Below are 21,241 nucleotides of genomic sequence, written 5' to 3'. Positions count from 1 at the left end.
GGAGTGGCTCTAAATTCAGCAACTTCAAAACATGCCTGTAGGTTTGAATTGGCCTTCTTGACACACGCTTTGTTGTTAAATAAAACATTTTTATTGGCACAAACATATTTGCCTCACCTATTTTCATTTGCTAGTTGTGGGAACGGTAACATTAAAGGCCGTTCAAAATATATGAAGCAAGTTCTGGGGTCACTCCCCACCTGTTGTTTGTTTTGGTTTGTACAAGAACAGTGAAAAGTAATCATGTTGGTGAAGTTCTGTCATATAAGTTGTGGTTCTGTATCCTGCAAGGTGTAGATTTATACATCAACAGGTTTGGCTGGCTGCTTCTGGCAAAACTTGGGACTTCGGGGGTGACGAACAGCGAGCATTGGCAAGAAAGGTCACTTCTTAGCTTTAAAGTAACCTAGAGTACACTGTACTGCATTATGGAACAAAAGACTGTAAATACAGAAAATCTTTGATTAACTTCTCCCTTTCAAAGTGTCTTGACCTTTATTGAGTTCCCCTGTCTGACATTTTTAGAAGACTTTTAGTATTATTTCCTTTCATTATAAAGGGTTTATTTGCGTATTTGCTCCCACATATTTCGTTGTCATCTTCTTTGCCATGTGATTTTTCTCCAGCTGCAACGGCATCTGCATTTCATATCAGCAGGGTTATTGGAGTAGGGTAGTGATGTAGGCCTTTCTTATATAAAATTCTACAAATGCATTTGTGTAAGTAGATGTTACCTTGGTAAGCAAAAGAAAAATAAAACTAACGAGTGAAAAGGGGAAAAAATAGCAAAGCTGGGAAGTACCTACAAAAGCATTTGAAAGACAGCATAATGTATTCAAATTAGGAGTAAATCACATAGGATTCACATCACATATCTTTCTATTTTTAGTTTTGAAATTACTAGCTGCATTTTCTATTTAAAAGTAATATATTTAGACTTCATGCAAGTGAATCATAGTATTGCACTGTTATTGTATAAAATAGTGATTGTTGGTTGTGCTTCTTATACTCTTAATCTTTTAGAGAGGGGGGAAAAAAAGCCCTTTGTGCTTTGGAAGTATCTCAGACATTTCATAGTCTGGGGTGGTGGTGAATATATTTAAAAATGCAGGCAACAGGAATACTTATTTTTGTTTTGTTGGACTAGACTTCTCCAGCTGGCATCTTATCTTTCCTTTGCTTCTGGTGTCAGCAACATAGGCTGTATGAGATTACAAATAATTATTTTACAAGGAGTCATTATAGACTTGATCTTTTTACATGGCTGTTCATACTGGTTCTACTGTCTCAGCTGGAGGCTCCCAGCTGTTCCTTAAAGGTCATGCCAGCAGTGCCTATTAATATGGCTTTGTCTTTCCTTTCCCCAGTTCCTATCCTGCTGTTGCTGCAGCAGAATGGGAACTTTCTCCAACAGTTGAAGGGTGATTAAATCTTAGTGTTCGGTGCCTTGGACAGCTGGCTAGCTCAACAAGATCTTCCTGACAGCATGTCAAGAACATCCCTTGCTCCATAATAACTGTCTGAACAAATCCCAGATGCAAGAGCTAATTTTCTCCTGCCTGTTTTCTTCCTCTAATTCTGTGTTCCCTGAAGCCTTTAAGTTGTTCTACACAAAGTGATGTTTACGGCTAACAGTGCTTTCTAGTAAGATAGTGGTAAAATGGAACTTTTACTTAGAACAAGATAGAGAGTTTATACTCTTATTTTCAAGATTCCAAAAGAGGGTGGAGGGTGTTGACAAGAATCACTGATCATTTGCCTTTAAGAAGGTTACAGGATCCAGGGATCCTGTAGGATCCTGTAGGGGTGGAACTAGATGATCTTTGAGGTTCCTTCCAACCCAAACCATTCTTTGATTTTAATCAACTTGCTTCTGATTGACTACCTGCTACTAGTAGTTGAATGAAACTGAGGGTGAGATTTATACCTTTGTTATTTGAATGGACAAGTTGTCTGGCTGCTGTCAATCCCTTTCCTTTGTGGGTTTGGATACTCAGAACAGCGAAGAAGGCTTTAAAGATTGATGATAGAACAAAGGGATTAGGTCTGTTTATATAGAAGACAAGATCAGCCTGCTAATGAATGAGTAATGTTGAGAAGGATATAAGCCCATGTCTTTTATGGCTTAAGATAAAGGTTAACAGGACTAAGAATAAACTTGCCATCGCTGCCTACTGCAGGCTTTCTTCCTGCACCTTCTTATGAAGGACATAGTTCAAGACACTGTTAGACAAGATGACTGGGTCAACTACAGTTGATTCAGTTTGGCAATTTCTATGAGTTTTCCACTGGTCATTTTGTTCTTCAACATCATACAAGATAACAGAATCTTTTAGGTCAAGACACTGCAAATATTCATTTTGCCTAAATGTTGTTCTGTTAAACACAAGTAGATCTGAGTTTATAGAATCCTTTTTTCAGCCTGGGCAATTTTCCAATTTTCTGAGGGCAGGCAGCCCAGCAAGCACTCCTTCAGACAATTCCTCATCTTTCTCCTTTTTCCAGAATGAAAATCCAAAAATATCAGCAATGGGGGCCAAAATAACAAAGGAAAAGTGGGTGTTGCCACTTCTTGCCAGGCTTTTTGTAAATATGCCTCTCCTTCCCTGTCCCAGAATAATAACAAAACTTCCCAAAGAATCCACAAAATAAACCAGACTCTTTTTCAGCCTCTGATCTAATCCAGAGTAGGTGCCATAAGAAAAATGCTAGAGAATAAGTACTGTAGAGGGTATACTTTTATCTGACTATTAAAGGTTTTATTCCTCCTCTGTTAAGGTTGCAAGAAATTCTAGGGCATGTGCTAAGTCCTTGATGCTCAGCTGTTATTCTTGTTTCTAGGGTATTGATTGAGTTGTTGCAGGTTGCTTGTATTTTACTTGATAGTGAGGAATCTTAACTGGGGTGTGAGTGTATGGATTCTGTAGCTGAGGACAGACTGCGGTGAAATACTGTTATGGAGAACTGGAAAACTAGAGAATACATGCTCCAGGGGGAGTGATCCTAGGCTACAGGTTCTCTGATTCATACCTGCTTGTTCCTCCTCCAGCTTCAGTGACATGATCGGAAGTAGTAAGTAGGGTGAAGGGGTGCAATAGGAAGTCAGACCCAGGACTCAATGTGAAGCAGAACAGAGGTGGGATTTGAAACCAAGGCTGCACTGGCACAATTAGTTAATATAACTGAAGGGCCAATGACCACTGCTGGGAAGCGGATCAGAAACCAAGATAAAACAAGAGGGACAGGAAGCAGGTTTTTAGAGCAATAATCAGGATGTTATCTGCAGCTACAGAACAGCTGTTTGGGTTTCTTCTGTACCAGCTGTGTGTGACAAACACTGTGAGTTCACAAGGTCAGTTCATAGAATCATAGAATGGTTTGGGTTGGAAAGGACTTTAAGATCATTCCAGCTCCAACCCCTCTGCCTTGGACTGGGACACCTCACACTAGATCATGTCGCCCAAGGCCCCTGCCAGCCTGGCCTTGAACACTGCCAGGGATGGAGCATTCACCACTTCTTTGGGCAGCCTGTTCCAGTACCTCACCGCTCTCACAGTAAAGAACTTCCTCCTTATATCCAACCTGAACTTCCCCTATTAAAGTTTGAACCCATTATCCATTGTCCTACTGCTACAGTCCCTGAGGAAGAGTCCCTGTCCAGCATCCTTGTCGGCCCTCTTGAGATACTGGAAGGCTGCTGTGTCATTGAGAACCTCAGCCTTCTCCAAACTGAGGGTAGCCGGTTCTCCTGTTTCCTTCCAGAGAGAGTCCACATTATCCCTAGTCTGTCTTTTGTTACTTATAGAAGCCCTTCCTATTACCTTTGACATCCCTGGCCAGACTCAATTCTAACTGGGCCTTAGCTTTCCTGACCTGATCCCTAGCTTCCTGGACAATGTCCCTGTATTCTTCCCAGGCTGCATATTCTCACTTCCACCTTCTGTATTTTTCCTTCTAAGCTTTTTTCCTCCTAGGATTTCTCAGCAGCTCCTTATCTGTCCTCCTGGCCTTCCTGCGCCGTTTCCTTCTTGTTGGAATGCAGTGCTTCTGAGCTTGGAGCAGGTGATCCTTGACTATCAGCCAGCATTCTTGGGCCCCCTTGAATTCTAGCGGTTTATATTATGGTACATAACTGAGGAAGTTCCTGGAAAGGCCGAAGTCTGCTCTCTTGAAGTCCAGGGCAGTGAGCTTGCTGTATGCCCTTCTCACTGCCCTGAGGATCTCGAATTTGACCATCTCATGATCTCTGCAGCCAAGGCTGCCCTGGAGCGTCACATTCCCCACCAGCCCTTCCCTGTTGGTGAGCACGAGGTCAAGCACGGCACCTCTCCTTGTCGTCTCCTCTGTTACTTGCAGAAGGAAGTTGTCTTCTACACAATCCAGGAGGGATTGCTTGTGCTGGGCTGTACCGTCCTTCCAACAGACATCCATCAGGGTGGTTGAAGTGCCCCATGAGAACAAGGGCCTGCGAGCGTGAGGCTGTTCCTATCTGGCTATAGAGTGCTTCATCCACACAGTCCTGATCAGGCAGCCTGGAGCAAACCCCCACAGTAATGTCCCCCATTGCAGTTCTCCCTTTGACCCTAACCCACAAACTGTCAGTTGGCCCATGAGTTCTTTGAATGTTGGTGGCTGGCTGCAGTTTGTCTGTCTTGAGTCGCATGCGCTGCTGTTTTCTAAAGGTTGCTCTTAGTTTTCAAGTTGTTTCTTAGTTTTCAAGTTGTTTCAACCTAAGTTGTTTCTTAGTTGAAATTCTTGGTGTTACAATGAATTCACTATTGTGAGAGTTTAAAGATAATCCCCCCCCCAAGGTGTTCTTTATCAAGTCATTGAACTTAATCGTATTCGTACGTGTGATAGGAAAGAATAATTTCTTCATCAGTGGATTTACTAAAGGAAGTTCTGCTGCCTTGGTTTGTGCATTCAGACTCTATGAGATCGCTGCCTTTTGATGTGTCAGGTGTACACGATCGATCTGTATAATTTAATGACTGTATGAACTGTGCCTTGACAGACTCAGATAGCTAACAGAGATCATTCCTTGAAACCATTTCTACCCATGTGAGTTGTGGTGGGACTTGTGACCTCCTTACAATGTTTTTGAGGATCCTAATCGTGAACATTCTCCAAAGGGCAAGTATCTATGAAGTATTTCCTCATCAGTGACTGTCAGACTGGAATTCTCAAACCAGAGGGAACAGCCACCCAAACTCAGACATAGTCTGGAATCTGAGGACCATGTCTGTGTAAGAAAAGAGCTTCCTCAGTTCTTGTGCTTCTGCTTCTATTTTGATTGCTAATAAAGTTTCTGTTGTGGGTTTGGGTTTTGTTTTTTTTTTTTATAATAAATTTATTTATTTTGGAGAGTGCAAAAGATAGAAAATTTGATTCATAAGCTCCAGGCAATGTCTCATTGGAAGTCTCTTGGAAAACCACACTTGTTCTAGAGACAAACACGATGTCATTTCAGTAGCAGAATCCCTTTGTGAGCCTCCTGGAAACAAATGTTTTGCATGAGGCTCAATTTTTCTTGTTCTGAATTCATTCAAACAAATTACCCTGTGGACTCTATTTGTGGTAAACTTTTCTTGAGCCTTGTTCAGAATCAAGACTGAGTCTAAATGCTTTTTAGCATGTGAACAGGTAAACGTATCAGGCAGAGCACTGTGCCTTAGTCTTCTGAGAAGCTCAGATCAGTGTCCTTCAGTGCTTCCAGCTGGTGTCTCCATCTGTTCCCTGAACTATTGTGCTGTCCATAAAAAAGTACATTGACCTGGAAGAGCAAAGCAGCTTGCTTTTCTGTCTTTAATTAGGTGATGACTTAAGATATTCACAGGTGAAAGAAGATAATTTGCTTGAGTAAAGCCAACTGATAGTAGAACTTCTCTTCGTCTGTGGGGATCTTTTTTCCCCTTCTGCATCTGAACAATCCTAAGTGTTTGGTTTCTCTAATGCAGAAGCAAAGATAGAAGGCTGGCTCAGAGTGTCAGGGAGGGAACTAAGACATAAATCCAGATGACCTTGCTGAGACTTTGAAACATTTGCTTTCCAACTGATTGAGAGCATAGTCATGAGAAGAACGTGCTTGGGAATTTTCCACCTGCCCATTTGACATCGGGCAAGAAAGAAACCATTCATTTCCTGACAGCATGTCTGAAAACTGGAAGTGGAATGGTTAGTAAATGTGCTTGTTTTTTTGGCAATCTGATTCATAGTTTTTGTATGCTCGTAGTTGCCAGTTCTTGATGCAATACATTTTTTTTTGATTCCATGAATAAAAAGATGCAACAGACAAGTCTTGAGGGCGTCAGAGCATACTGTGCTCTATTCTCTGTTTTGTTCTGCCTCGAATAGCAGGGTAAATTAAAGTATTTTGAGGCCTGTCCCCTTCCGTCAAGCCTCCAGGAAAGAAAAAAGAAAGGGGGGGGGGGGAGGGGGGCAGACTGAGCATGGAAAACTTGATGACATTGCTCCTGGGTTTCCTTTTCATGTGAAATTTCCCTGAAATTTTCCCCATGACTCATTTCCTTCTTGATTCCTTTTTAAGTCCATAGTTGGGTCTTCTTTTCCCCTTCTTTTTCTTTTTTTTTATTTTTTCCTTTAAGACAAGCAGGTAGCCTTTTCCTGCCCAGTGTGAAGTGGACTTTGCAAAGGTATATATTCAGTGTTGAAGTTATTCTCCCATTTTCCGTAAGGGCAGATGCTCTCTTTTCTCTAAGCTCTCTTTATAGCCCATGGGCAAAGACAGGAAGCAAGGAATACACTTCCAAAGAAAACGGATGTTAGTCAGAGCTGTATTATGTGAGGGAAGAGGTGGTGGGAAGTAGGGTGTTTTATTTTAGCAGATGGCTATTGATGGTTGCAAAAGTCTTGTATTGATGGGAAGTTAATGAGGGAATTAGTTGTGGCTTCATAGCTTCTGACTTGCAGTTTTTAGTTCATGCTGACGTACACTTTTACTGCTGGATACAGACTTTCCTATAACTCGTTCTGTGAAATGCCACCTGCCGTCTTCTACAGTGGTAAAAGCAGCTCTTTTCTGGATCAAAAACTTACCTGATTAATTCCTTTTTTATTGGAGAACCAAGAAATATTGTCCAGTGTGAGAGATGTAAAAGGTTGATGGAACATCACAGTCCTTGACCAACCTGGAGTCATTTCCACTCATAAAATAAGTTCTATGGAATCCATAAATACTTTATTTACTATGGATAAATTTACTGTTACTAGTCTGACCAAACACTTGGATATGCTTGAAGCTTTGCAATGTAGCTTATCTTACAAGGAAAAGAAAACCAAGACTCCCTGGGTTTTTCTAGTGCCTGTAAGATAACGGCTTCTGTTGTAAAAGTATCCACAAAGAATATGTTCTTCTAGTGCAACTAAAGTTTAGCATAACAATTCCATGCATCTGAAGCATTGCAAACCCTGGAAGATCTTGGCAGCACTTCTTGGAATATCTTATTCCATAAACGTTTGTATGATCTGATCGCCAAACTATCTGAATGCTCCTTGCAGTGAATTATGGCCTGTCCTCTTTTCCCCTTCTTTTCCTACCCCCATCCAGGGTTCAGATAAACCATATTATTAAGAAGACCTGAGTCTTTTGAAAAAGCATGTGATCTCCCTAGTGAAACTAAAGAAATCATTTAAATTCTAAATGATTAATTTGCTGGAAAATTAATCTTAAATACTAGAAATAAGATCGCCTACAGAGGTTAATTCAGTTTTGATCTGCACATTGGTAGTATCTTTGGTTTACATAAACACATACTACATTTTACTAGCTGTTTCCTTTCTCCAAACTTACAAACAACCAAATGGAGAGCCTTGAATGAAGAATGTCACTTACACTTTAGTTAGAAGCATACCTATCTGTCCTCCTCATTCTCAGAGCAGTCCTCCTAATGTTGAAAATTCCATGATTAAACTCCTGTATCCTTTATGGAAAAGAAGCTTGTTTTGTAGAGAATTTAAGCTGACTTATTAGCTATGCTTTTCCCATATCACTAATAGCATCATTTTTAGTTGGATTGCTACGTATGAACCAAGTTTGGGATCCTTGAAAAGAAGTCTGAAGAATGAGCTAAAAACTGAAATCCAAAATAAGATTGAAGTAAAATAATAATAATAAAAAAATGAAACTACCCCCACTCACCCTCCTACCCGAATATAAGTAGAGAAATTTTCCTTGCCGTAATGTACATTATGTCAGAGAAACATGCAGATGCAGAGAGAAAGTGGCAATTTCCTCAACTGTGGCAATTCTGGCTTAGTTCCTCTTTCTAAAACGAAGGGGGTTTTGACTTAGATGTACTTGGAAACTAGATGATCTTAAAGGTCCTTTCCAACCCTAACTATTCTATGATTCTATTGCAGCTCAGTTTTGCTTTTGGTGTTATTTATACATTTCCAACGTAAACTGTAAATTCTTAGCTTGTTTTGAAGTATCAGCACATGTAAATACTGGTATTTGCTCTTCAGCTGGTTGTTCAACTGTATAGGAGCCCTAAGCAAAAACTTGCTGATGTGTTTGATTTTTACAATCCTGTTTCTGTGTTCTTGTCTCTGAACGAACAAATAACTATAAGTAGTTGTTGGAAAGGCCGAGTTCTTGTAAACTAGGTGCACACTCAACAAGCCCCTGGATAAACTAGGCAAACTAAATTTCCTAGCTTGGTCGCTGTTCACTCGTTTGAATTGGGAATAATTTGACTGGGAACAAATGTGCCTGTTCCTGAGTCAGGAGGGAAATTATCCATTGAATATGGTTGTCATGACAAAAGGAAAAAAAAGTTTTGGAATCAAAGTGGCACTTAAAATGTTACCACTTTAATGGTTGTATTAAATAGTCTGTTATTAAGGACTGGTATCCTATTGCTAATGCATTGCATATGTAAAGAGTGTGTCTGTGGAAAGAGGTTAGGGTACTCATGGCATTAGTAATAGTTATATCCTTGGGACTCTTAGAGAGTAATAGATTAGCCTCATAGCATGCTGAGTAAGGAATCCTTGTGTCTGGTGTGTTAATCATCTGTGGATTACTTCTTTTAATTTATAATATCTTGTAAAAATCAGACCATCTAAGGGAATATTCTGGTGGTCATGGTGATGCTTGGCCAGTGTGCATTTGACCTGGGATGGTCTTTGAATACATGTGATTATATGGAAAATAAGTTTGGTTGATCAAATTCAGTAATGTTTGTAATGTGTTTTACTTAGCTGTTCATGATACATGGTTACCTTTGTCCAGTTTATCTAAATGAAAACTGAATTGTCTTTATGGAAGCAAAATTATTAAATCAAAATATGGGTCAATAGCAGAATAGAGGGAGATGTTAGATACCTGCATGCTAGTGTTTTAAAATAGGGCAATCTTCTGGAATCTTGTCCTAGACAAACTGTTGTTGGCTAAGTGAACTGAATTGAATAGCCTTCCATAAACATTTGATTACATGATCGACTGCTATCGTCTGGCTTTAAGTTTTGAGGAGGATAACCCCATGACAAGTAAAATACTGTCTGACACAGTTTTTTTTAATATCTTCTGGTGGCATTGATGAAGCGTATTCTTTTGTACGTGTAAGTCAGCCGGAACAAACTGAGAGAGAACTGAAGAGGGAGCTGTGTTGCAGAAGCGCTTCATCTTGCAGGCTTTCTCATTGCTGAAGTTTGTTGTGGCTCTTCACGGGTTTGGTCACTTCCTGCAAGTAAAAAGAAAAATGGCATTTTCCATCCTCACTTCTTGTCCTCTTCATACATAAATGTTAGTGAGCCTGATAACCTGGGTCTTGAACTGATCTCTAAAACACCTTGAAGGGGCTAACCTTCATTATTTGCTGAAACTCTGTGCAAAACTCTAAGCTGTGTGAATGCACAGCAGTGATTGTATGTGGTTGGAGGAAGACCTTTATTCATAACAGGAAACTTCCATCTACCGTGTTTCTTCCCTTCCTTTTCTCAGAAGAAGAACTTGAAAAAAAACCCTGCCAAATAGTAGCTTTTGGTGGGTTCTGAAGTCACAAAAAGGTGAGGAGAGCGAGGCATCCCGGAGGTTAAGTGTCTCTTCAGCTTTTCCTACTGTGATTGCAAATTTTACTCAGGAGTTCTAAAGTATTAACCCCCTGTAGATCAAGCCTCCATGAAAATAAGCTGTGTGTATATTTGCTGCTTCCTAGGAAGAGAAAGTAGAGTTTTCTTTTGTGAAGTTAGATTATAGGATCAGCCTACTGAATGGAATGAAATGAGATGGGGAATGAGGGGGAATAATTCCGATGACCCAATTTAAGTTACTTATGTAAATGCCCAAAATGAAATGAAGGAAATCCTTCTTTGATGGATTGGTACTAGGCTTGGCAAACTCCAAATTGCATAAGGTAGTTTTGATCCGGGATTTAAAAAAGTCTGTACTACTTTGCTGCTATGAAGCAGAAGGCAGCTAATTTCTTTTCAGTTTAATCTTTTCTCTCAAACATTTGGGGGAAAAAACCCCCAACCCCAAACAACAAAAACCTTACTGCAGAAACACAGTAATGTTATTGTGATATTTATACAAAAGAGGTGAATGCTGACTTAAAGGCATTTCTTACAATCACTTCAATTCTTTTGTCCTCACTATCTGTTTGAGCTAAAAGACTGGAAGAAACGTGTTCCTTTACATAAGCATGTCTCGCTCTGGAAGCTGCTTGTGGTTTAATGTTTCATCACATAATGGCAGCTTATATGTGCTGCCAAGAGACCATTACTACTTCTACTTGTGCTCAGGCTGTTTCAGAGAGATACCTTTAAGGTGAGAAAATGCATATTTACCAAATCCTGTCATCACTGCCTGTGCAGTGAGAGAGCTTTGTGTGAACTCTTACCCCATTCCACCAAGCATAATTGCTGACGTTTCTGTGGAACAAGTTGCATTTAAAAAATTAAAATAAAAAGATGAAATAAAAGCAAATACTGGAATCAAGATGTGATTTACAGGGAGAGGCTTTAGAAATGGCTTATGTAAATAATGAAGATTATTTGAATGTAAATACTGCAGTCTGTCTAGAAAAAGTTTTGCTTTCTGCAAGGAAACCAATGGGCAGGTTCATCTGATTTGTTAGAAACTTAGAAAATGGGTTGTTCTGTAATAAAAACATGATACTTTGAATTTTTTTTTGTTTCAGCCCCTAGTGTTACTCTCTGAAAGCACCAACTGCAACTTTACCTCCGCATCCTTTGCCTAATGGGAGTATATCAAAGAGCAGCACATGCTGGGACTAGCACAGGGCTATGCATGTGCTATTTGAGCAGCCATTGCTTCCAAACAGAATTACTGTGGCTTATGTTGTCTCAGCATTCTCTTTGAAAAGACTGTTATTTGTCGCAGGATTAAACTGATGGGTGAATTTGTTTGTTGAACAAATGAATTAAAAGAGAACTTTGATTGAGTAGTATGGGTAGCAATATCTGTATTGCAAGCTGAGTTAACTCTGTGCATAGCCTATAAAACTTCTATTCCTAACTATTGATGTAGAAAGTTGTTTACATTTCTTGATATATTCAAATCCAGGGCAGAGGGAAAATGAAGACTTAAAGAACAGTTTCACGGACATTTGTCTTCAGTACATTTTTTTCATGTGCTCATCAATACAGCAAAATTAGTAATCAGCTTTAATTGCTCAGCAATCCTCGACATCACATAGTCCAATGATTGATTCCTCTTACCAGCGTTACTTTAATAATATATGTTTGATACCAAAAAAAGAGATGTTTTAAAGAACTGGCTGTGAAAGCTGCTTTTCTTACAGTAGTGGTTCAATAAAATGTTCAGCTGTGGCTGAATGGGGAAGGAAACACACGTTGTAGCTTGTATCTAGATTGGAAAAAACCTGTCGGTATGATAAATCTTGGCTGATGTTGAAAACTCGGGGCTCAGCAGGAATCCATGTGTCCTCAAATTTTCTCCTTACTGTGCTTTTGAAAACTTTTTACAACCAGGTTTACCCCTCCTTCAGTTTATGAGACAAGGGTTCTTGGGAAGGATGGGCAATGGAAAACTCTGGCTGATACATGCCTGAGTCAGGACATTTGTCTTCTGCGTATAATTGGCTTCAAATTGTCTTTGTTAGAAGGCATGTCGTTTTGCCTTGCTTGGCTGTAATACAGGTTTCTCGTTTGACATAGTAAATTCCTTTATTCCCACTGCTGCATTGTTTAGGCTCTTTCTGTCCGCTCTGTCTGGTTGTTAACCTGCGACAACAGCAGGAGCAGTGAAAATCATTGGTGTGAGAAGAAAGTGCTGAGTGTTGGTCAGCTTTATGTAAGATTAAAAATGATATGTTTTAGCCTTGAGAAATTACGGGCTTAATCTAGGTTCTTTGTGTTAATCCAATACTATATAAGAGTATTTTTCTCACAACACATTTGTAGATACCACAGTAGAAGTTGCAAACATTTATCTTCTATTTAAGCCATGAAAACTGTATTATTAATCTTTAAATAAAACAATATAATTCTCTGCGTATTTCTGTAGAGAGCTGTTAAGACCATCTACATGCTAAGAGGTACCCTCACGGAAAGACAATATTCTTGTATAAATTCAGATCAAAGTACATATGAGAAATCATACTTGTGTTAAGAGTGGGAGCACTCCAAAGAAGTGTCTGCATATGTTCCCCTGTCAAAATTAGGAGTTTTAAACTTAAAACCTTGCTTTTAATTTAACAGTCACATCTTAACTTTTCCAGAAGTGTCACTGTCTCAGTCATTGTTCAGCGTGGATGTGCTAAGGGGAGGATATCAGAACTCTGAAGGGCAGGACCCTTGCCTTGCTTGCCACTGGGGCTCTTATTTCAGTGCTGTTGTGGAGAATTAGGTTTCAGGGTGTGCTCAGGATGAGTTAAGATATACAGGAGTGTTTTTCAGTTAGGTGCCTCCACCAGAGTAGAAATTCGTATGCTATTCATTCTGCCCATGAGCTTGGAAAGCAGCATCCCTACATGCCTTCTTGGTTTTATTCCTCTGGGAAAAATGGCAAGTTGACCCAACTGCCAATTAATTAATTCATAAGGTTTTAGTAAGAGAGCAATTTTACTGTCTTGCTTTGAGGAAGGTCTTGTAACTATAATTTCTCTAAGTAGTTCCCATGCTTTTGTTAGTATTTGTTTATGGTAGCACGAGTACCCTTAATAGACTTCAAGTAATACTTTTGTATTTGATCCTTGTGTTGCATTATTTGCCATCACTACTTTTACTCTTGTTTATCAAGCTGTTTGCTTGATGGTCATGCTGACAACAAAAATATTTCAGAGCTTAACATCTCAGTATAGGGTAAGATAGCTGCCTGTTCTATGCTCAGATGGAACAGACCTCAGAAAAATGTCTCTTAGCTCTGGGACATAAGAACATTTCATAGTCAATGCTGTTATTTTTAATGCTAGCACTTCTGTATTCAGCTTTGTGGCTGTGCTTGTGATGTTTTCTCTTAACTTCAGCATGCCTTGCAGCCATGCCAGAAGCAGACTAGCTTTTTTGAGGCTGTATGGTTTTGGATGTAAGGATATACTGTCCTTCAGTTATTTGGGAGTACTGAGAGTTTCAGCAGTGTATTTACTTGCATAAGACACAAGGAGAAACCTCAAACTGATGATAAGGGAAGGGAAGCAGAATGTCATCAACACCTGGTTTTGACACATCTGTGATTTAAAATTTCCCCAATAAAAATACTGCTTCCACAGTGACCATTGCAATGAACTCATTAAAGGCATTTCAGGAGCTGTGGTTGCATCTGGGAATTCTTCTGAACTAGAAAGATGTATGTGCTTTCTCATATATCCTTAGCCAGCTGTTCAGGTACTTCACTTATTAATGAATGTATTTTACAGCTTGAAGATAAACTCTTCTAGCTTTTCTTTCTGTGATATGTTAGTATGCTAATCAGAAACAGCACATGCTTTCCAGGAGTTCTGGTTTTGTATTATCTTTTCCTGAAAGTTCAGGGCACTTGGTAAAAAGGGAGACATATGCCAAGGTGTGTTCCCACTTGGAAATAACTAAGAGAATGCTGGATCTTGGAAGAGAAATTCTTGTAGCAAGAGGTGAGGAATAAAAAGAAGAAAAACCTTATAATGAATTGCTCATGAATTGCTCGATCATTAAATCTGTCTGGCTCTAAAGAAAATTCTAGATACAGCTGATATAAAACATGTTCCTTGACTACAGAAACAGCTATGAGAAGATTCCTGACTTAGGTATTCCTGGTAGCATTTAGGTATTTCTCTACAGCCAAATCTGGATAATATCTTCCTTTTTTGGATATGATTTATCTAGTGCAAAAATTGAGTCACTGCATTTCGTCTTGGTTTCCTTGTTTTATTATTATTACTTTTAAAGGGAAGAAGGGAAACCAATAAATAACCTTCTCTAGACTACATCTACTTTGTCAGCTTCTCCTCTATCTTCCACATGATAGTGTTGGTGTAGGTCAGGGTATTCTTCTGGCTTCTCATCCCTGAAGTATGAGCAGTGTTGTTTCCTTAGCTATCCAGACCATTTTTGCTTCAAGAACCAGAGTCTTTTGAAAGTCGTTCTGTCTTTTTGTTCCTTTCTCCTACCACTTTGCAGCATTTAAGGCACTTTTGTAGCAACATTAGCTCTACTGAGTTGGAGACTGGGTCAGCTGCCCCAGATTTTATCTATAGCTCTTGTGAGGTTTTCCTTCTTTCCTGCCCCTTTTCTTTGCTTGACAGCTGTTGTTAAACTAGATCATTACTCAGGTGTAAAATCTGGTAGTCCTTCAATAGCCATAATGGCTTATTTCCCTGACTAGGTCACTTGTTGTCCTGTAATTATTTCATGGATATTTTATTCTTGGATTGCCTAGCATTCATGTCTCTGCCACAACATGTTTATCTAATGAATCGGCCACTGACAAATGAATTTGCAGCTGACAAACTCATTCTTACTGTAATACTGACTTGGCCTCTGTGGTAGGAAATCCAACACCTGTTAAACCACTTCTAATTCTTTTCTTATAAGCTCCTTTAAGTTTTGGCAAACCTTATTAGAAACTGAGGTTCTGTTTCAAATGTGCTACTGTTTTACATAATACAAAGCTAAAAAACCCAAATCTTAGTTTTAGATGTTGCTTTTTTCCATTTGTCTTCTGGCAGCTTAGTAAAGTATTGCATAAGCCCTGGCAGATAACTTCCCCAGTTGCTTCAGCATTGAATTACTTTATTTAGCTTCTTACACTGGTAATTTGTTAAAGGCTAAAGTGACCTTGCTAAATGTTCATGCAAAACATTTTGTTATTCATTTGTCAGTAGCACTGGGTCCTTTGCGTCTAAATGCAAAACACTCTACAAGTAAGAATCAAGTGTTTGTTCAAGTCTTCTATGTGTTTGAGGGACCAAAGCTATTCAACGTTAACAAGAAACATGAGTTGCTTTATTATACTATATTGGTAAAACATTTTCTGGCTTTGAGAACACTGAAGTTTAAAGAAAAATGTTGTTTGTTTAATAGAATTGGATTCAGTAGCCTTGGAACCAGAAGCAACATATCTGCATCAGCCTGCTGCTGTGCATGGGCTGAGAATCCCTGCTGAGACACAGAGCTTTATTAGCTCGAGTACAGATCATCTAACTCAGCTGTGTGTCCTCCCAGCAAAGCTTACTTCTGTGCACAACACCACGCAGATGTGTGAAGGAGGTTTTTACATGGTGAAATGCAGTGCTCTGTTAGAAATGGCTTTGAAGACGTGGATTGACTTGAAGCCCCAGGACACCGCTTTGGAGTTCTGTCAGAAGATAAGCTTCTTTTTATAACTGGTGGAAAGAATGTATTGTGGAGCTGAAGACGGGGTTAAAGATACAGTTCTTAACACTGGTTTGTAATGTAATCTTATAAATATCCAGATATGCTGTTGACTGATGCTGCTGGTGAGCTATGCAATTGAGATTTGAAGACTGTTCTCTAGAAGGCTCTGAAAAGCACAGCAGAACTTCATCTCCTACTGTAAGGTCTTGAAGCAGAAATATTACTAGTTAGTAGTGGGACAGCAGTTTGGCAATAATGTGGGTTTTGGTTACATCAGTTTAGGTGTTCCACCTCCACCAGAACATAGCAGTTTGAGAGCAGGATTTCATGTCCAGAAATGGAACAAATGCCACTAAACTGTTTCTGCTGCTTCTAGTGGGGGTGAAACATTTGTAAAGTCTCTGCAGGACTGCTGCATTTTCCCTTCTTTGTTTCGAAGCCTTCCAGGTAACACACCTGTTCTTGCTACTTTACTTACCTTGGAAAGCAACCAGCCTGTATGCGTAACTCATTAGAAAACTACCATTTAGGTGGCTTTTAAAGTTATTATAACCACGTGATCTTTGCTGATGTGTAAGTACGCTTCAAAGTGCCATGTGTTCCTGAGACAAAGGCAGCCCTGCAAAATTTCAAGTCCTCTGAAGAATGGAATTTTCCAATTAAGTGGGTAGAACATTTTAAATGTTATTTGCAAATGTTTGGGTTTTTTTCCTATCATATTTGTCTTGGAAAAATATTGAAAAAGCCTGAGGCAGTTGCGCAGACACAAAGGCTTGGCAGAGTTTCTGCAATTGATAATAGCAATTTATCTTTATCATTATTAAGAAAAATCCCATAGTGACATAAATTTGTCTGTAGGCACTGTTCACCGTCTCTCATACAAGCACTGTTTAGGCAGAATAACGTGCATGGTAGGGAAAAAAAGATAAGTCTCTCTAGTTTTTCTTTTCAGAAAAGCTTTCCATAAGCTGATCTTGCAACTGATTCTAGGTGGAGACTCACTGGCTTCAGTGAGTTTGCTGTTAGGGTTTTTAGCATGGGGCCTGCTGAAGTTTCACAGCATGTAAAGTGCTACTAAGAAAAGGAATAAAGTAGTTTAGCAATTCTGTTGTTTTACAGGTGATGGCTGTCATAGAGATATTTGAAAAGATAAAAAAGCAGCCTTTGATTAAAAAGAAAAACAATTACACAACCAACTGTGCCATAGTATTACCCACTGAGATTCACGTTTATTTGCAGCATACATTATAACTGGAAAAGCAGGAATTGTTTGGGGTTAATAAATTTGTTCTGGAACAAAGAGTTATTTTGTAAAGGATGCTCACAGATACAAAGCTTTAACTGAAACTTTACAAGTTGGGTACCTTGCTTAAGGCCTCCAAAAATCTGCTTTTACATCCCCCCTTTTTATTTTCCTATTTGGACTCTTCAGGATAATATGAGTTAGCACAAGTGTTCTGTCATGATTACTATGCTAGTGATGGTCGGTGGGTTTTGTAGCTTGTTCAATAGGCTGTTTGAATTTTGTTCATGCACATCTCCTGTGTTTCTTTTGAGTTGGTAAGCTGATGAGAAAATTCTGTCTTGATGGAGGTAGGAAAGGCATTAGAAGTTCCATGGATGTATCCTTACACAGAAGGGAAACGTGAGGTACTATAAGTAGCTTGAGAAAAGACTTGATCTTGGACATAGTGAACATGGCAGAGCTTTTAGAGCCTTCGGAATTCAATGTCTTTTAAAATTGTGCATACAGGATCTGTTTGCAGTGCGTATCAATAACTTGAAGAGCTTTCACTGTTCTCAGGAAGTGATTTTGGTTCAATGCCAGCAGCAGAGATTTTCAGATACTCCGCTAAACGCTCTACAAGTTTTGTCTTTGAGTAACTGTTCTTCAGCACAGAGACCTTGATTTCTGTTCCTCAGCTGAGGATTTTCTTGTGAAGTAGGTACTTCTGACATTATAAATGCCACCCTTCCCTGTCAAGAATAGCTGTGAACTAAAGTGTTGGGGTGCTCTTATGCAGGGGGAAGAAACTGTTTTATTGGTTTGCTTTTAATCTCTCCAATTACAAAGTGGAGCGTTTTATCTGTTTTTCATATTTTTTCACTGGGACTTGCCCTCTGCCAGAGTTGGTCAGCTATTTGATCTGTTGTAGACTTTTAAAACCAGAGGACTTAGATTTGCCAGCTATCGACCACAAGTAGCTTTTTTTGGTAAGTTAGACTGGGTCTAAAGCTGACCTGCAGCTTTTACGTAATATACCTAATAAAACTCCAGAATTGACCACTGCTCCATGTTTGTGCAAGGTTATGGGATTTTTTGGTTTTATTTAAAGACAGGGGATGAGGGAGATGGGAGGAAGACAATACCTGCCAAACCTATATTTGATGACTTTTTATACTGGTTACTGTTTCATATAGGCTTGTGAGGCCACAGTAACTTGCAGGGTAGTACAGAGTACAGCTATGTGTGGAAAGCCATGAAGAAGTAATTAGAAATTATTTGTGTCTGTGTAATATGCATAATAAAAAATGAGTTAGCTTTTGGTAGAAAAAGCTCTTGTGTTCTTCCTGCAGCAGCTCAAATTTGCCAATTAATCTGTATTTCCTGAATATAGTAAAGAATGAAAGTGAGCTACTTTTCCATAAATCATTCTTTTTTTCCTCAGGAAGCAACTGTAGCTGTTGCTTGATACCCTCTTACAAATGATTTTAAATACCTTAGCTCATGCTCTCATTGGTCTAATGGTAGTCTGGAGCAACAGTGTAAAGAGCGCAGGTAAACAAGAGTTGAAAGAGCATTGGATAGATTTGATGTCTGTACCCTGAGTGAATTATCTGCTCACACTATCAGAGGGCTGTACTGCGAAGTATCTTAGCCAGGTCTTTTTGCATTTGGAAAGACACCATTACTTGGAAGAACAAATTAAATATTCTATTAAATTTTTTATTGAATTATAATAGTCATATTAAGTCTTGGCGAATAAAAGAGTTAATAAATTGTAAGATGCAGCAATAATCATGTTACTGGTAATATTTACGGAAATTACACATTAAGTATGGTGCTTTTTATTTTGTGCATGTGTAATCTAATACCTGCTAGACTGTTACAGAGGGTGAGGGATGTGGTTTGTAATGGTAATTATCTTTTATTGCCCTATCCTGTATTGTTTTATGATACACGGTAAATCTCTTGCAGGTTTTTAAATGCAAGAACTGAATAAGAGGGAAGTAGTTTTAATGGTCAAGTGCATGTTTCTTCATGTTTTTTCTGTGACAGTGATCTGTGCCACATTTGTGTGTTCCTTAAAATACTGCAGTGCTCAAGAGAAGGATGAGAAATAAAATATACTTCATAGACAAGCCTGTGGAGGCTGATGGAGCTTCTTGCCTGTATCATGTGGGCTACTGATTAGAGTGGATATATGTGCAATTAATAATTCAGCTTCTTCCTGTCATTGCTTCCCATATAACCTCTGCTATTTGTGCAGTTTTTTAACTGAGGCATGACTGAGAAGTTATGTGGTCAAAGAGGTGGGTTAAGTTGTAGATCTGGCAGTACAATGGAGTTGGTCTACAAAAGCATGCTGTGAGCATTTTTCTTTTTACAGTGCAGTACTACATCAAAGCTAGTGTTTTGTTCTGAGTGCAAGAAGAGGTAAAAATTTCCTTTGAAATGTTGTGATGAAAAACCCCTAAAATGCTCAAACAGAAAAGCCTGATTCTTTGCTGGGCTTGAAACATTCTGCTGGGAACTTTGCCTGGCTAATGTATTGTCACTTGGCTGCTGGCTTGGTGGTTGCTGAGACCCCTGCGTTGTTACCCTGGGAAGCTGGAAAGGATTTTACAGCTGCCTGAGCTTCTGTCTTGGTGATTCTCTTTAGTAAACAGTGAACAAGTAAAAGCTGGGGTCATTCATCCGATGGCCTGTTTAATGGTCACCTCTGGAGTTGGCAGTCTTTGTGCCCCACTTGCCAGCTACTTGAAGTACAGTTCAGTTCACCGTGATGAAAGTTGGTAAAAGTCGTTGTGGAAATTGTGTCGTCTGACTTGGAAATGATGTTTCAGAATGCAAAATTGAACACGGGAGCTGGAATTTCCAGCCTGCCTCTTTCATTTGCCATACTTCGAGGAATGAAATCAGTTTGCAGTTGACTGCTGGCTTTCTTTGCAGAGCTGTTAGAGAAGAGGCATCATTGGCTGGCTATGTGAGTTTCTGCTTGATTTTAATTGAAGGTAACGTTTACCTTTTCCAGTGGTAATTGACTGAAAGAAGAATTAAACCCAGTGCCTAGTATTCCCAATTCAGTTCTTGAAGACTAATGAACAATTTTATGGCCTGTTCTGATTGAATGGAAACATACTGACCTGGAACAATACAATGTTGTTTTATTGGCACTAAAGAGCCTTTCCTTATTTTTTCAGTAGTGTAATAAAACCTGATCTGCTCACTGCAAATCAGTGCTTAAAAATCTCTTCAGTTATCAAGCAGCTGGCTCTGTTTGTCCAGGTTACTATTGCTTAATTCCATGCTGGGCATTAAATTTGTTTTATGTTGAACCTGGAAGGCGAATTAACCTGTTTGTACAAGAACTTTGAATTAGCCAGGAACTGTTACAGGAACGTGAAGCGTGTGGTGAGTCTTGACTACCGTGAAACTTCTACACCTTTAATTTTAGAGCTTGTGTTGTTTCTTACCAAGTAAACTTATTTTAGGGTGTTGAGGCACTGGAATGGGTTGCCCAAGGAAGTTGTGAATGCTCCATCCTTGGCGGTGTTCAAGGCCAGGTTGGACAGAGCCTTGGGTGATATGGTTTAGTGGGAGGTGTCCCTGCCCATGGCAGGGGGTTGGAACTTGATGATCTTAAGGTCCTTTCCAACCCTGACTATTCTATGATTCTATGATTTTGCATCCTTTGCCTGTTTACAAGCCATAGAAACGGTTATGAAGAAAACCTACTTTTCTTGGAGAGAACAGGCTGTTTAAAACTTTTTGAAATCATCATCCTCATAACAAGCTGTGGTTTGTCTGTCATTCCAGCTGTACCTGGAATAAAAGCATGTATAGGATAAGCAGAACAAGCCAAAATCTGATCACACGGTGGTGCCTCTGCTTTATGTTACTATGCAAACAAAATGTTTGCGTTAGAATACTGAGATAATTTCAAGTAAATATTCTAATAAAGGTTAAGTTTACAGGAATGCAGCCAATTTGGAAAGCAATTTGTCCTGTTGTAGCCAAGAATTTTTAAAATGAACTGAAATGTGAAACAAAAATTGTATTTTATGAATTACTGTTTCTTGTTACCTGGAGACGGAGCATGTTTCCCTTCTGCTATGGCAACGAGAACATGTGAAGTACAGTACCCCAATAACTTGGAGTTCTGCCACTAAATAGATGAAGAACGACAAGCCTGGTATGAGGGTGCTGTCTTTCTCACAG

The 21,241-nt window shown here is 39.3% G+C and overlaps 1 protein-coding gene across 4 annotated transcripts in view; it reads left to right on the top strand.

Moving 5' to 3' along the window:
* LCLAT1 (lysocardiolipin acyltransferase 1) overlaps positions 1-21,241 on the top strand; it is a 118,620-nt gene that overhangs the window by 15,337 nt on the left and 82,042 nt on the right. Inside the window, exon 1 of one of the 4 annotated variants that reach the window (XM_057400056.1) lies at positions 21,198-21,215. The exons of the other annotated variants lie outside the window; for them this stretch is intronic. The gene's annotated coding sequence lies outside the window, so the exon portion shown is untranslated. Of the gene's footprint in view, positions 1-21,197; positions 21,216-21,241 lie in introns of those variants that run through there. 4 annotated transcript variants of the gene reach the window in all.

The sequence above is a fragment of the Pezoporus wallicus genome, unplaced genomic scaffold, assembly GCF_028554395.1.
Source record: "Pezoporus wallicus isolate ANWC-B61680 ecotype Strahan unplaced genomic scaffold, APGP_CSIRO_Pwel_v1 contig_7339, whole genome shotgun sequence".
Taxonomy (NCBI): Eukaryota; Metazoa; Chordata; class Aves; order Psittaciformes; family Psittacidae; genus Pezoporus; species Pezoporus wallicus.
Note: the sequence above shows the minus strand (reverse complement) of the source record. Positions and strands in the feature narration are given on the sequence as shown.